This window comes from Pan paniscus, chromosome 1 (genome assembly GCF_029289425.2).
Source record: "Pan paniscus chromosome 1, NHGRI_mPanPan1-v2.0_pri, whole genome shotgun sequence".
NCBI lineage: Eukaryota > Metazoa > Chordata > Mammalia > Primates > Hominidae > Pan > Pan paniscus.
Window position 1 is genome coordinate 206,687,735 of NC_073249.2, and position 15,801 is coordinate 206,703,535.

The 15,801-nt window shown below is 44.2% G+C and overlaps 1 protein-coding gene across 13 annotated transcripts in view; it reads left to right on the forward strand.

The window, feature by feature from the left end:
- The first annotated feature begins 206 nt into the window (after positions 1-206).
- LOC103785369 (uncharacterized) overlaps positions 207-15,801 on the forward strand; it is a 57,358-nt gene continuing 41,763 nt past the window's right edge. For 6 of the 13 annotated variants that reach the window (XR_008620807.2, XR_004670668.3, XR_008620806.2 and 3 more), the window contains exons 1-2: positions 207-737; positions 985-1,071. The gene's annotated coding sequence lies outside the window, so the exon portion shown is untranslated. The other 7 variants (XR_008620809.2, XR_004670666.4, XR_004670667.3 and 4 more) reach the window with 6 other exon arrangements.

The window sequence follows — 15,801 nt, forward strand, 5'->3', positions numbered from 1 at the left end:
TGGACTGTGTTACAAAAGAGAAGTTCTGGGTGCAGACCAGGGGATCGTCTTGGTCTGATATTTAAGCTGCAGCTGAAGGGTGAATAGGTTCCTTCTTTCCCACGAGAGAGGCAAGAGGGAAGGGCTTCCAGGCTGAAGGAAGGGCAGATGCAAAGCCAGGGTGGAGGGAGGGAGAATAGGATGGATCCCAGGCCCCAGGGGTTTTGTGGAGGGTTGAGAGTGAAGGAACAGGGTGTGAGATAAACTGGGGAGTACTCGGGCAGGGGCCAGGCTGCCTGGAGGATATGGGAGCGTGTATGGCTCTGGAGCTGTGGCACTGCAAAGTGGAAGGCCCAGCTGCCTTTTTGTGACAGACGGAGGAGGCGTTTTCAAAGTGATGACAATGTTTCTGAACAGGAAAGTGGGTCTCTTCTTCTTCCCCAACAGTCTTAGAGCATCTAAAAATAAAGCAGGCATCAAGAGAGCATCCCAGCAGTGCCATCACAACACAGGGCTCGAATGTGGACAGGAGGAGGACCTAAGTGGACCCGGAGGCTGAGCTGGCCTCGCAGCACTGGTGGTGGGGGAGGGCTGATGGTCAGGACTCTGGGTCTTTGGCACTGCTGCCTAGGCCGTGGCCCTCAGTCTGCCCATCTGTGAAATGAGGGGGAGCTGGTCCTGACTACCTCCCAGGGACCCTGTGAAAAGCCGCTCTGAACTCCTTGCCAGAGAGGAGGTTTGCCGGTGCCACAATCCAGGTCTGTGGGTTTCCCTATCAAGCTGGTCTTTCTGTAATAGGCAGGGAGACAAAGGATTTTGGGGTCCCCACTATGATGTAAACCCTGTGCTGGGTGGGGTAGGGGTTCAGAAGCAGAAGTTGTGTTTTCAGCATCAGGGAGCTCTAGTGGAGAGACAAGATTCGTGCATGAAATAATTACGACTGTTGTAGAAAAAAGAAAAGCCTGTAGGTCTCCCTTCCTCCCTCCTTCTCTCTGTCTACCTCAGCATTTCTGGGGTTCACTCTGCTCTGGGTACTGTGTAAAGGACTCCACAGCCATCAACTTCCCTTCATCCTTGCCGCGTCTTTGAAAGGTGAGTATTTAAAAATATATATTTATTTTTCTTTATTTTTATAGAGACAGGGTCTTGCTGTGTTGGCCAGGCTGATCTCAAATTCCCATCTCAGCCTCCCAAAGTGCTGGGATTATAGGTGTGAGCCACTGGGCCCAGCCTGGAAGGGGAGTATTCTTGTCCCCACTTTACAGATGAAAAAACTGAGGTTCAGAAAAGTTGAGTGACTGTCCCAAGGTCATGTAGTTACTAAATGTCAGACCTAGAATTAGATAGACCCCAAGTCTGCCTATCTGAATCCAAACCTAATGATATATGTGAACCCATGATTGCCTTTCCCAGGGGTCGTCGAGGTACCTGTGTGTTGTGGAAAGAGAGTGGGAGAGGGAGAGGAGGAGGGATTCTAAGATTCTTTTAAAATATAAAGATTCTGGAGAAGTGAGGGCCCAGCAGTCACTCTTTTTTTTTTGAGACGGAGTCTTGCTCTGTTGCCCAGGCTGGAGTGCAGTGGCGTGATCTCGGCTCACTGCAACCTCCACCTTCTGGGTTCAAGCGATTCTCCTGCCTCAGCTCCCCTGAGTAGCTGGGATTACAGGTGCCCACCACTGCGCTTGGCTAATTTTTTTTTTTTTTTTTGAGACAGAGTCTCACTCTGTCGCCCAGGGTGGAGTGCAGTGGTGTGATCTCGGCTCACTGCAACCTCTACCTTCCAGGTTCAAGCGATTCTCCTGCCACAACCTCTTGAGTAGCTGGGATTACAGGGGTGTGCCACCGCGCCCGGCTAATTTTTTGTATTTTTAGTAGAGACGGGGTTTCACCATGTTGGCCAGGCTGGTCTCAAACTACTGACCTCAAGTGATCCACCTGCCTCGACCTCCCAAAGTGCTGGGATTACAGGCATGAGCCACCAGCGGTCACTCTTTAGTGCTAATTTGTAGTTTTCCTGGTGCTGGGCGTGGGTGTATAAGGAGAAAGTAATGACGCGACATGTGTGACTACGAAGAGAACAGGGGGCGTCCAGGTTGGGGGTGTGGCAGTGAGAAGCAGGAGGGCACCGGCACTAACAGGAGGAGGCGGGGAAGGCGGCGTGCAGAACGCTTTGGTTGGAGAGCTGGCTTGGTGGCGAATTCACTCGCTGTGTGACCCCGAGCAACTCTTTTCTGTTTGAGGTTTTCATCTCCCATCTGTGCGATAAGAATAGTGGACTAGATGGTGGCTAAGGTCCCTTCCAGATTAAAAAGTCACTGCTGACTCTCACCTGGAGTTTGGTGTGGGGCGGCCCTAACTGGCATCAGAGGTCCAAGGGTAGTCTTGAAGTCTGGTTCTACATCTGAATGGCCCCAAACGCAGAGGAGCAGTGACGGACGATATCCTCTAGTGATGCGGAACGCTGTGGGGCCGGACCTGCCTGTTTTGAGCCACTGCTTGCAGCTCCCATGGAGCCTGTGGAGTCATTTCTCCAAGTTAGAGCCTTCATTGTCTCGTGATTAACTTGGGCTTCTCACTATGACTCACATCCTGGAATGAGCTGAGCTCAAACATGGTTTCTATTGCTCAGAGAAGGGGCTCCCCTTTCTCAAGTCCCTTCCCTGCCTCCTCTGCACTGGAAAGCTCTGTAGTGAATAGAGTGCTGGACTGGGGGACGGCCAGACTTGGGATCTTAACCTGGATCTTTTTAGCTTTGTGGCTCCAGGCAAGCTGCTAAACCTCCCTGAGCCTCAGTTTCCTCATCTGTAGCACGGGGATCAATACACCTGCCTCCCAGGGTCCTTGAGATGATTACAAGAGGATGTCTGTGGAGGTGCCTGGTACACAGTAGGTGTTCATTGTAGGCCAGTGGATTTTAGATCAGTTGACAGTTTCCCCAGCAGTGGGCCTGTTTCCTCTAGACCACTGTGTACTCTGAATAATTCTCCTTTAAGACAGAGGCCCAGATTTTCAAGGCAGTGGGTAGGATCAGGCAAGATCTACAGCCTTGGAATAACCCCATAGCCCCACCTGTTCCCTCTCTTTGGGGCCAGAACCTGGCTGGCCCTTGGCCAAATGTATAAGCTTTCAGTTCTGCAAGAGCAAATTTAAGGTACCTGGCCAGCTACCCTCCTTACAGCCTCCAAGCTCTGCAATGGGGTGGCTCAGAACCTAAGACTAAAGGTTTTATTTATAAATCCAAAAGTTGTAATTTTTATCAAAAAGTCATACACACACGGTTTAAATAATAACACAGTTCTACGAGGTTTATTATAAAATTAACTCACTCTCATTTCCCCCCCGCCGCCAGAGAGGAAACCACTTTGACTTCTTTTAGCTGATTATTTTGACATTTGTATTCATGTTTCTAAATGACATGCTTGTTTCACTATTTCTTGAATTTTCTTTTTTTTTTTGGTTAGCTAATTAACTTATTTTGTGTCAGCTTTATTGAGATATAATTCACATATCATACAATTCACCCATTTAACAGGTACAATTCAGTGGGTGTTAGTATATCCACAGAGTTATTTAACCATCACTACATCAATGTTAGAGCATTTTCATCACCTCAAAAAGAAAGCCTGTGCCCTTTAGCTATTATCTCCTGCCTTTGTCCCCATCCCTTGGCACCTGCTAATCTACTTTCTGTCTCTATAGATTTGCCTATTCTGGACATTGAATGTAAACAGATCATATAGTACATGGTGTTTTGTGACTGGTTGCTTTCACTTAGCACAGTTTTCTCAAGGTTTATCTAAGTTATAGTACATATTAGTTCTTTATTCATTTTCATGGCTGAATAATATTCCATTGTCTGGATATACCACCATTTGTTTATCCATTCATCAGTTGATGGATGTTTGGGTTGTTTCTACCTTTTGGTTAGTGTGAATGATGCTGCTATGAACATTTGTGTGCAAGTTTTTGTGTGGACACATGCTTTTATTTCTCTTGGGTATGCTGGGTTATGGGGTAACTTTATGTTTAACCTTTTGAGGAACTGCCAGGCCATTTTCTACAATGGTTGCACCATTTTCCATTCCCACCAGCAATATATGAGGGTTCCAGTTTCTCCACATCCTTACCAACAGTGAAGTTATTCTGACTTTTCGATTATAGCCATCCTAGTGAGTGTGAAATGGTATCTAATGTGGTTCTGATTTGATGGCTAATGATGCTGATTATATTTTCATGTATTTTTAGCCATAGGTACATCTTCTTTGGAGAAATGTCTATCCAGATCCTTTGCCCATTTTTAATTTGGATTACTTGGCTTTTTATTATGACTTGTAAGAGTTCCTTCTATAAAGTCCCCTGTCAGACATATGATTTGCAAACATTTTCTCCTATTTTGTGGGTTTTCTTTTTCACTATCTCGATTGTATCTTTGGAAGCACAAAAGTTTTAAATTTTGATGAAGTTCAACTTATCTATTTTTTTCTTTTGTTGCTTGTGCTTTTGGTGTCACATACAAGAACCCATGGCCAAATCCAAGGTCATGAAGATTTATCGCTTTGTTTTCTTCTAAGAGCTTTATAATTTTGGCTCTTACATTTAGATCTTTGATCCATTTTGAGTTAACTTTTTGTGTATGGTGTAAGTTAAGGGTCAAACGTGATTCTTTTTCATGAGGCTATCCAGTTCCCCAGCATCATTTATTGATGAGACTATTCTTTCTCCATTGAATGGTCTTGGCATCCTTGTCAAAAATCAAATGACCATAGCTGTATGGCTTTATTTCTGGACCCTTAATTCTATTCCATTGACCTATGTGTCTATCCTTATGCCAGTACTACACTGTTTTGACTTTTACAGCTTTGTATTAAGTTTTAAAATTGGGAAATGTGATTCCTCAAATTTTGTTTTTCTTTTTCGAGATTGTTTTGACTATTTGGTGTTCCTTGCAATTATATATAAATTTTGGGATTGGAATTTTCATTTCTACAAAAAATGCCATTGGGATTGCATTGATAGGCATTGCATTGAATCTATAGGTCAGTGTGGGGAATATGCTTATATCAACAATATGAGTTTGGTAATCCATGAACATAGGACATCTTTTGACTTCTTTAGGTCCTTTTTTTTTGAGACAGGGTCTCACTTTGTTGTCCAGGCTGGAGTGCAGTGGTGCAATCACAGCTCACTGCAGCCTTGACTTCCCAGGTTCAAGTGATTCTCCTACCTCAGCTTCCAGAGTAACAGAGACTACAGGCATGCACCACTATGTTGGCTACATTTTTGTATTTTTTACGTAGAGATGGGGTTTCACCATGTTGCCCAGGCTGGTCTTGTACTCCTGGGCTCAAGTGTTCCACCTGCCTTTGCCTCCCAAAGTGCTGGGATTACAGGTGTGTACCACTGTGCCTGGTCTATTTAGGTCTTATTTAATTTTTGTCAACAACATTTTGCGCTTTTTAAAGTATAAGTTTCATACTTCTTTAGTTAACCTTTTCCTAAATGTTTTATTCTTTTTGGTGCTAATGCCAGTGGAACTGTTTTCTTAATTTTATTTTCAAATTGTTTACTGCAAATGTAAAGAAATACAATTGATTTTTGTATATTATCTTTTTTGTTTACTCTTGCTGAACTTGTTCATTAGTTTTAATAGGTTTTAATGGATTCTGATCCCTTAGGATTTTCTATGTACATGATCATGTCATTCTTTGATAACTATATCTTACTTCTTCCTTTCTTTTTCTTGCCTAAGTTCCCTGGCTCGTGGTGAGCATGGATAGTCTTGTCTTGTCCCTGATCTTAGGGGAAAAGCATCCAGTATTTCACCAGTGAGTATGTTAGCTGTGGGTTTTTCATAGATGCCCATTATTAGGTTGAGGAGGTTCCCTAATACTCCTAATTTGTTGAGTGTTTTTAGCACTAAAGAGTGTTGGATTCTGTCAAATTCTTTTTCTGTGTTTATTGAGATAATTATGTAATTTTAAAAATCTATCAATATGGCATATTACATCAATTTATTTTCACATGTTTAACCAAATTTGCATTCCTGGGATAAATCCCACTTGGTCATGGTATATAATTCTTTGAATATGCTGCTAGATTTGGTTTGCTAGCATTTTGTTGAGGATTTTGCATCTATATTCATAAGATATATAGTTTTTTGTGATATGTTTGTCTGGATTTGGTATGAGATTAATACTGGGAATGTCTTTATTTCTCCTTCCTTTTGGTGAGATAGTTTTTAAGGATATAGTATTCTTGGTTGGGAGTTATCTTTAAGTACTTTGAATATGTTATCCCACTGCCTCTGGCCTCCATTGTTTCTAATAAGAAGTCAGCTGTTAATCTTATTTGGCTCCCTTGCAAGTGATGATTCTTGTTTTTTTTTTTTTTTTTTTTCTCTTGCCGCTTTTGAGATTCTTTTCTTCTTTTTGGTTTTCAGCATTTTTACTACTTTGCATTAATTCTACTTGGAGCTTTTTTGAGTTTTATAAATCTGTACATTAAAGTTTTAAAAAATCAAATCACAAAGTTTTTTTGACATTATTTCTTTGAACCTTTCCTCGTGCTTTTCTTTGTCTCTTCTCTTTCTGGCACTCCCATTATGCATATGTTGATGCACTTAATGATGTTCCACACTTCTTTGAGACTCTGCCCATTTTTTTCATTCTTTTCTTCTGTTTCTGTTCTTTAGATTACATAATCTCTGTCAATCTACCTTCAAGTTTGCTAATTTTTATTTTTGCCAGTTCAAATCTACTGTCGAGCCCTTTCAGTGAATTTTTCATTACAGTTATTGTACTTTTCAGCTCCAGAATTTCCATTTCGGAAAAATAATTTTCATCCCTTTATTTGTATTCTCTATTTGATGAGGCATTGTTACCATACCTTCCTTTACTTCTTTAAGCATGGTTTTCTTCAGCTCTTTGAAAATATTTATAATGACTACTTTGAATTCTTTCTCTATTACATCTGACATATGGTCATCCTCACAGGCAGCTTCTGTTGCCTAATTTTTTTTCATGCGTGTCAAACTTTCTTGCTTCTATGCATGCCTCATAATTTATTCATTGGAAATTGGACACTTAAAATAATATATTGTACCAATTCTGACCTCCTTTGCAGGTGTAGTTTTTGAGGTCATTGTTTGAGATCTGCTCTGACCCCAGGAGGGCTCTTGTTAGCTCTCTTATTCTCTAGTTCTTTCTGGCAAACTAGTCAGTGGTCTAGCTTATATCTCAAATGGATGGATCTACCAGTCTCCTCTGAATTGTTTTCACCACAACCTCTATTGTTTTTGAGAGTGCCCTTAGACTTTAACTTCCCCACATGCTGTTGCAAATGAAGTCAGTTCTTTTGAGACAAGCTTCAGAACTCTCTGTTTCATGGTCTGTCTCTCCCCATGGGTGAAATATCTGGAGCTAGGGATGGGGACAGTGGCATGCTTTTCTCTCAGTAAGACCCTTACTTTAGGAGTTGGGTGCTTGCTGGAGTGGGGGCTGGCTGTAACCTCTGGTCTTCTCAGCTTGCCTCTCCTGGTGTGGAACCTCTGCTTTATGAATGAGCCAGGGTGAGAGTAGCTGGGGACCCAGGATTTGTCAGCTTGCCACACCCAAGTTAGAGTGGCCATCTCACTGGTGAGGGCTGGGAAGAAGAAGGGATCCCCTATCTCTCAGCTGTACTCACATAAAACTTAACATCTGCAACAGTAAGCTTGGACAGGATGAGAAATGCGTATGTCCTGTTCTTCCTGAGAAGATACTGTAGGCTTCCAACTTGGAGTTAAGGAGAGAAGGAGCCCCGTGTTACGGGCTGCACCTATCTGCAGTGGAGTTTTTATAGTGCTGTGATGGGATGAGAGAGGGAGAGAGTGGATCATGGTTCAAATGTCACAGACTCTTGCTATTCTTATGGAGTTTTCATAGGTTTTCCTGAACAAACATTTCTTTATTTGCTGTATGCTCTTAGGACCATTTCCAGGGGCTTTAAATAGTGTTTTAAAAATAATTTCCAGCAGTTTCACAAGGGAACAAATCTGCAGAGAGCCTCACATTTCCATGACAGAAGCGGAACTCTAGCTGTTTGACTTTGCACTGGGGAAGATGATGATTTAGCTCTCTTTGCTCTCCTTCCCAGTCCTTAACTTGCTCTCTCCATTCTCCTATCCTCCCAGCAATGCTATGATTTCTTTTTTTTTCTTTGTGCAAGTTTTTGTTTTCCCTGGAGTTACTAGTTGCCTTTTTAAAAAGATATATTTGTTTGCTTGTACTTGTAACAAATTAAGTATGCCAAACTCCTGACCAATAGTGTACATTTTCTCTCAAGACAATTAGATGCATCAGGTTTTTTATCAATTTCATCCTCCTGATGAAATCTTCCAGAGCCTTGTGACCTGCTTAAGGCTGGACTGGTTGCTTTTTACACCTAGCACACAGGTGTCATCCTAGGCTCTCTCTTTACTGTCAACCTGGAGGGTTCCTCCATCTCTCTTTTGTGTTGGATGTTCAGTTTCCAGTATATCATATCTTCCTCTTTCTTGTTTTATTCCCTTGTTTTGGTGGAGCATATCCTCCAGTACTTCCTGAGAAAAGATACATGGAATGTTGGTTTTTTGAGACTTTGCACATCTGAAAATGTCTTTCTTCTATCCCTATCCTTGACTGGCTTTTAGGCTAGGTATAGAATTCTGGCCTGGAAATTATTTTCCTTCAGAATTTGAAGGCTTTACTCTATTACCTTCTGGCTTTCAGTATTGCTATCAGAAGGAAGCTGTTCTGTATTCCTAATCTTTTAAATGTGGAAGTAGAGAATCTTCTCTTAGTTTCCAGGGTAGTGACAATTCACAATAATGTGCCTTGGTGTGTCTATTTAATAATGAAAATAGACAATAATGTGTCTGTTTTCACTTACTGTGCTGGGCCCTCTGTGAGTTCTTGAAATCTAGAAAGCTGTTCCTTGGGTCTGTGAAATTTTCTTGAATGATTTTATTGATGATTCCCTCCACTCTACTTTTTAAAAATTCTTTTTAGAAGATGAAACTCCTGGACAAATCCTAATTTTAAAACACTTCTCTTCCATTTTCTGCATCTGTCACTCTAGAAGAGCTCAACCCTGTCTTCCAACTTTCCCTTTTTAATTTCTGCCATTGTATTTTCATTTTTAAAAGCTCTTTTATTTTGTTCTCTTCCTATTTTTTATGAGAATCCTATTTCAATTTCATGCATGTCTTTTGTTGTCTCTCTGATGATATTAAGGAGGTTTTCTCCCCCCTCTCCTTGCTATTCTCTGTTATCCTCAAGTTGGTGTTTTCTCTGTGTTTTGTTCTTTATCTTTCAGATTAGGGGCTTTCTTCTGATGTCTAGTAAACCTCAGTTATCTTGCATGTATTTTAAAATAGGAAAGCATGAGCTGATTAGAAGCTCTGAGTACATGAGTGGGTCTTGTGGGCTGTGGGCTTCCTTGTAGGATGGTGTGACTGGGCTGTTTAATTGGAGAAACTTCCATGTTGATATCTCTAGGGTTTCTCTAGGTACAATATTTTCTCCTTGGTCCATCATGCTCCCCAGAGGAGACTCTTCCAATCGTCTGTCTGGAGGGTATAAGTCTGGCCGTCAGTGTCCCAAGAGCAGAGTGGTTTGTCATAGTTGGGGTCTTGGCATCCAGACTGCTCATTTTCATGGAAACTCTGTGTCATCAATAGAGTGCCACTGCATGCACTGAGCCCGGTGTCCCCCAGTCTAGAGGTGTCTAGTCTGGGACAATGACAGCTTCTGAAACAGCCTTTCGAAGGCTCCTCTTTGTTGTAACTTCTCCTTCACCTCAGCTTCCAGAGGTAACTGGTGCTGCCAAACCCTGAGCCTTTGGGGGACTTTTTTTCTGATGCATTTTTCTCAATCATTCATTTATTTTCCAGCTCCTGAAATTTCATTGTTATTGTCCCCTCTCCTGTTCTCCCATCCTGTGGGTTCATTCCCTCAGACATTTAAAGAAATCTCATCACTGATATTGGAGCACCCAAGGGATGACTTTAGCATTGCAGTGGCTGTGCGTGTGCAAGCTGCCATCTTTATATGGACATCCTCTCTTCTCACTGACTTCCCCATCCTAGCATGGCAGCTCCATGCTTCCAATTGCTCAGGTCAAAACTCTGGTGCCATCCTTGACTCTTCTCTTTCTTTTATACCTCACATTCAATCGCTCAGCAAATGTAGTGAGCTCTACCTTCAAAATCTATTCAGAATTCACCACTTCCACTGTGACCATTCAGGACCAAGTCTCCATTGTCTCTCACCTGGACGTCACAATAGCCTCCTCACTCACTGACCTCCCTCTTTCTCTCTTTGTATTTAGCACAGCAGCATGTTCTACCTGTCATACTCTGTCACTCCTCTTCCTAAAGCTCCCCTGTGGCTCCCGTTTTACTCTGAATGAGAGTCCAAATCCCAGTGAAGACCAAGGCCTGTGTGATCCAGCTCTACCACCTTCCCAGACACACTGGCCTTCTGGCCACCTCATTGCACACAGGGAAGATTCCCCACTCTCCTCTTTAAATGGGACACTCTTCCTCCAGGTATCTTTGGGGCTCACTTCCTCGTCTCCTTCAGGACACTTGTGATGCATCCTTGACCCTTCCATCTAAAAGTAAAGCCTTCCTCACTCTGGGGCCCCCCTACCTTCCTTATCCTACTTCATTTTTCTCTGTAGCAACTATGGGCATTACACATATATTTTGTTCTCTGTGGTATCCCCAGCACCTAGAATAGTGCTTGGCACGCACATAGTAGGTGCTCAACAAATATGTGTTGCCTGCAGGCATGAATGAATGATTGCTTGACCTTGGTCCAGGTTCTGGAACTGACCCGGTTCCAGCCAGGAGCTCTGGATCTACCAGCCCTCCCCTTAATTAATCAATTCATCCATGTTTCCATCCATGCATTATTATTGTTGTCTTGAGGATTAAGATTGCACAGCTAGAAAGTGGGAGAGGGGGGATTTGGCCTTGGCTTGTCTGACTCCAAAGCCCTGGCTGCTGCCCAGGATGCTAAAAGAAGGACCTTTCCAAGGCCCAAGGAATAAGACCCAGTTCCCTGACTTGGGGTCAGAAGTTAGAACAGAACCTGGCCTCAGGTGGCCCTTGCTCCTAAGGTTCCCCTTGCTGGAAGGGCAGTCCCTTGAGAAAGTCCTGCAAGATCCAGCTCCAGGATGCACCTCAGGGCAGTTCCCCAGGACCAGGGCACAGTCAGCTGCTGCTTGCATGCTGTGTCAGAGTCGTGAGTGTCCTTCCATCAGGGACACTTCTGTCAATCAGATTTCCATCAGGTTTCTTGCAAATGGCCGCTGCTCTCTGTCCACCTTTAACTGTGAACTTTTCCAGGACAGGGACTGTGTCTTGTTCAGCTCAGTGTCCCAAGAGCCCATGCAAGGCCTGCAGCCCAGGAGGCCCTAGAGGAGCAGATGATACAGGCCAGGGGAGTGGCTTGTGTGTGGGCTTGAATGGGGAATCAAGCTCTGCCATCCACCAGCTGTGGGACCTGCAGAAGCTCCTCCATGCTGTGGGTCTCAATCTGCTTATCTAAATAATGGAGAGAAAAACAGTCCCCCTTTCCATGAGGACACAATGAGTTAATGGGTGTGACCATTTGCACAGTGCCCGGTGCAGAGTAGGCATGCAACAAAAATGGCTGTGACTCTGAGCCAGGCCTCCCCAGCCCTGGCCCACTCCCTCTGTGCTCCCCCAGCAGTGGGTGCTTCTGTTTGAATTCCTTCTATTGCCCTGGGCAGCTGGATAATGAGTTCCTGGTCCACCAGCTTAGTCCTCTGCCATTAAGGGACTGGCCTATCTGCACTCAGTGTTGGCCTCTAAACAGCCTGGCCTTGACACATCGTGTCCTTGCCTGCTGGCCAAGCTGGGGACAGTCATCACTGGGGCAACTGAGGCCTCCTTGGTGCAAACACGGGGCAGTAGGCATCAAGTGAAGAGCAGCGCCTGGGGTACCTGCAGGAAAGAGATACGGCAGAAGGCAAGGGCTGGCGGGGTGATGGGGCAGGGCTGTCGGGGGAAGAGGAGGGCTGATCGGGGCTCTGCTCTGAGGATTTAGGGGAAGTCTGTCTGTTTGGTGTGTCTTTAGAAAGTCAGAAAGAGTTTTCTGTAATCAAGGCACATTGATTTCCAATGCCAGTCCTCTTTGGCAGATTGTCAGCTCCAGCTAAAGTCAAGGTGGGAGGAGCCCCCTCAGTTCCTTCCTTGAAATCTTGAGATTTGGGGCTGGAGGCCTGGAGTGGGTGCTCTGATAGATACCCCGATAGTACTTATCTCCTGCATTGTAATTAATTGTTCAATACCTGACTTCCCTCCAAGAGGATGTTAGAGTTAGATTTATTCAACTTCGTGCCCTGCTTGCATCCAGCATAGTGCCTGCTGCATAAGTATAATGATAATATTAATAGTTATCTTTTAGTGAGCACTTACATCAACCCTGAGGTAGGTTCTATTATTATCCCTGTTTTTGAATGAAGAAGCAGGCTGAGAGAGGTAAAGGGCTCCGGTCACGGTCACATAGTTAGAAGTGGCACAGCTGAGAGGTGGCCTCTCTAAGGCTTGTGTTCTGAACTCTGTGACCCTCTGCCATATTGAGTGAAGGTTTGCTGAATGACTGACAGTGATGACCTGTGGTGATGTGTGGTTGTGTCAACAGTAAAAGATTTGAACAGCTCACTTCTGCCAGCTGCAGCTTTTGTCAGGGGCAGGAAGGGAGAGTGTGAGCTGGGCCAAGCCAGTGGTGGTTGGGCTCAGGCTTGGAGACCTACTGGAGATTCAGATGAGAAGGTGGAGACTAGAATGCCGAGGCTTTTTTGCAGCCTTCTTTTTGGAACGCTAGAGTCTGGTCTCCATGGCAAAGTGTTCTTCTGGCTCCTGTTTGAGCCCTTCCTGTAGTGGAGAAGTCATCATTTTCAGGGATAGATAACATTATTAGAAAACTCCTCCTCGCTGGGCACGGTGGCTCAAGCCTGTAATCCCAGCACTTTGGGGGGGCCGAACCTCCCACTTGAGGTTGGGAATTTGAGACCAGTCTGACAAACGTGGTGAAACCCTGTCTCTACTGAAAATATAAAAATTAGCTGGGTGTGGTGGCAGGCACCTGTAGTTCCAGCTACTTCGGAGGCTGAGGCAGGAGAATGGCTTGAACCCAGGAGGCGGAGCTTGCAGTGAGCCGAGATCGCACCACTGCATTCCAGCCCGGGTGACAGAGTGAGACTCCATCTCAGAAAAAGAAAAAAAGAAAACTCCTCCTCCTTTCCAGTCCTTGCTTTCTTGCTTGGTTCTTGTTTCTCCCCTTGGGATCCTGTAGATTGAGTGGAATTTACATATTTGTTGAATGAATAATATAAAGATACCATTTTGGGCCTTGGGGGAGTTTAATACACACGAACCTCCCATCCTCATCCCTGCCACCAAGTTTCCCCTATTGTTAACATCGTACATGACCACAGTACATTTGTTCAGACTAAGAAACCAACATTGGTACATCACCATTAACTAAATTCCATTATTTGGATTTTTCCAGTTTTCCACTGATGTTTTCTGCTCCAAGATCCAACCCAGGATTCCACATCACATTTAGTCTTCACGTCTCCTTAGTGTCTCCTAATCTGTGACAGTTTTTCAGTCTTTCCTTGGTTTTCATGACCTCGACAGTTTTGAGGAGTATTGGGCCAGGTGTTTTGTAGAATGTCCCTCAGTTTGGGGATGTCTGATGTTTTCTCCTAACTAGATTGGGCTTATGGGCTGTTGGAAAGTGCGTCAAAGGGGTAAAGTGCCATCTCATATGGTATTGGAAGTGCACGATATCACATGACATCACTGGTGATGTCGACCTTGACTGCTTGGTGAAGGTGGTGTTTGCCAGTTCTCTCCACTGTAAAGTTGAAGTTCTAACATTTAAGTACTTAACATGCACCAAATCCTATTATAGGCCTTAGCTCATTTAACCCTGACAACCACCTTTGGAGGAAGATACTCTTACCATGTCCATTTCACAGTTGCGGAAACTGAGGAATGAAAAGTCAAAGTCACTTGTCCAAGTTGATATAGGTGGTGAATCTTGATCCCAGCAACCTGGCTGTAGGGCCCATGTTTAACCACTATACTGTATGTCTGCCCTGGGCTAAGCACTCTCATTGTCCACCTGGATTCCTGCAATGGTCCCCTCTTTGTCTCCCCTCTGACCTCATTTCCTGCCCATCTCTCCTTGGTCACTCTGCTGCAGCCACACTGGCTGATTGGAGCCAACAATTTGTGTCTAATTACATTAAATTGCATTATATTTTTACTGCTTTCCCCGAGGGCATCACCTGATTTCTCTCTGTTTATTTCTTTCAGATCAATCAGGCCACTAAGATACTTGCATGTAAAAAGATGCTGTTTACATACATGCATAGATGCCAGGTGCATTGCTGCCCCAGGGCCTTTGCACCTGCTTCCCCTTTGTTCAGAATGTTCTGTATCATCCAGGTGGTTTGATTGGTTTGTTTCTCCTCCCTTGGGCCTTTACTGAAATGTCGTCTTCTCAGCAAAGCCTTCCTTGATCATTTTCTTTAAAATCTTAACCCTTGTCTCCCAGTACTCTCTAGCACTCCCAACCCCTTATTTTTTCCATAGCACTTACCAGCCTCTGAACATTTTCTTTACTTAACTTATTTCTTGATTGACTGTCTGTCTTTCTTAACTAGAATGTAAGCCCCATGAGGACAGAGATTTTGGTTTGTCTTGTTCACAGCTGTGTCCCCAGTGCCTGGCACAGAGCAGGTGTCCTGTAACATTTGTGCACGAATGCCCTGAACTTGCTTGTCTCCAGGATTCCTCAACTGTTGTGTACTTGATGAGAAATCCCAAAGACAGAATCCCACGGCATGCTGTCAGAGACCTCCTCAGGCTGACGTGGGTTCATTTATCAGGACCTTTTGAACTGGGTCATTTGACAGATTACAGGTCTTCTTAATCATCCAGTCCCAGAGCCCTGACATGTAGGCTCCAACAGGAAAGAAAGAGGGGCTCTTTTGTTCACTTTTGTGAACAAAATATATTAATAAATACATTGCCTTGCACACATGAAGTGCTCAAAAGATGTTTATTGGAAAAACCACTGAAAAGGGCCAGCATGACATGACTTCCTCTAAAGAAATCTACAAACCACCTCATTTCCTTAGGTTGCTTGGCAATCCCCATAGATTCTTTCTTGAGGGCAGCACAGACAGGAGGAGTGTAACCTTGGCCTTAGGAACATCCATTTAACAAAATGTGTCTATGCATGCACACACACACATACACACACACACACATGCACACACACACAGAAATGAACAGAGAGAAATCAGGTAAGTCTCTTGGGAAAGCAGTGAAAATATTATGCAATTTAATGTAATTAGACACAAATAGTTTGCCCTGATCAGAGACTCTGGGGAAACTGTGGTGAGTCTGATGGAGTATTGGGGGGAGTTAAAAACCAGAGATCTTTCTCCCACCTCAGTGGAGGTCACATAGAAAACTGGGGCTCCAGATGCCTCTAAAACCAATACTTGTTGGTGCCCTCTACATGCCAGGAGCTTTACACCAAAATACCTCATTTCATCCTCACCATGGGCATTTCTTCTTTTGCAGCAGAGGCAACTGAGGCTCACAGAGGTACAGTGAATTGCCAATATTGTAGAGCCGGCCAGTGGCAGAGCTGGGCCATGGACCCGGACTGTCTGTCTTCTCCCTGTTCACCCCTCTGGCCCCTTCTCTGGCCTTAGCCTGAGCTGCCTTCTCCTGGGTTGGGGCCTGCG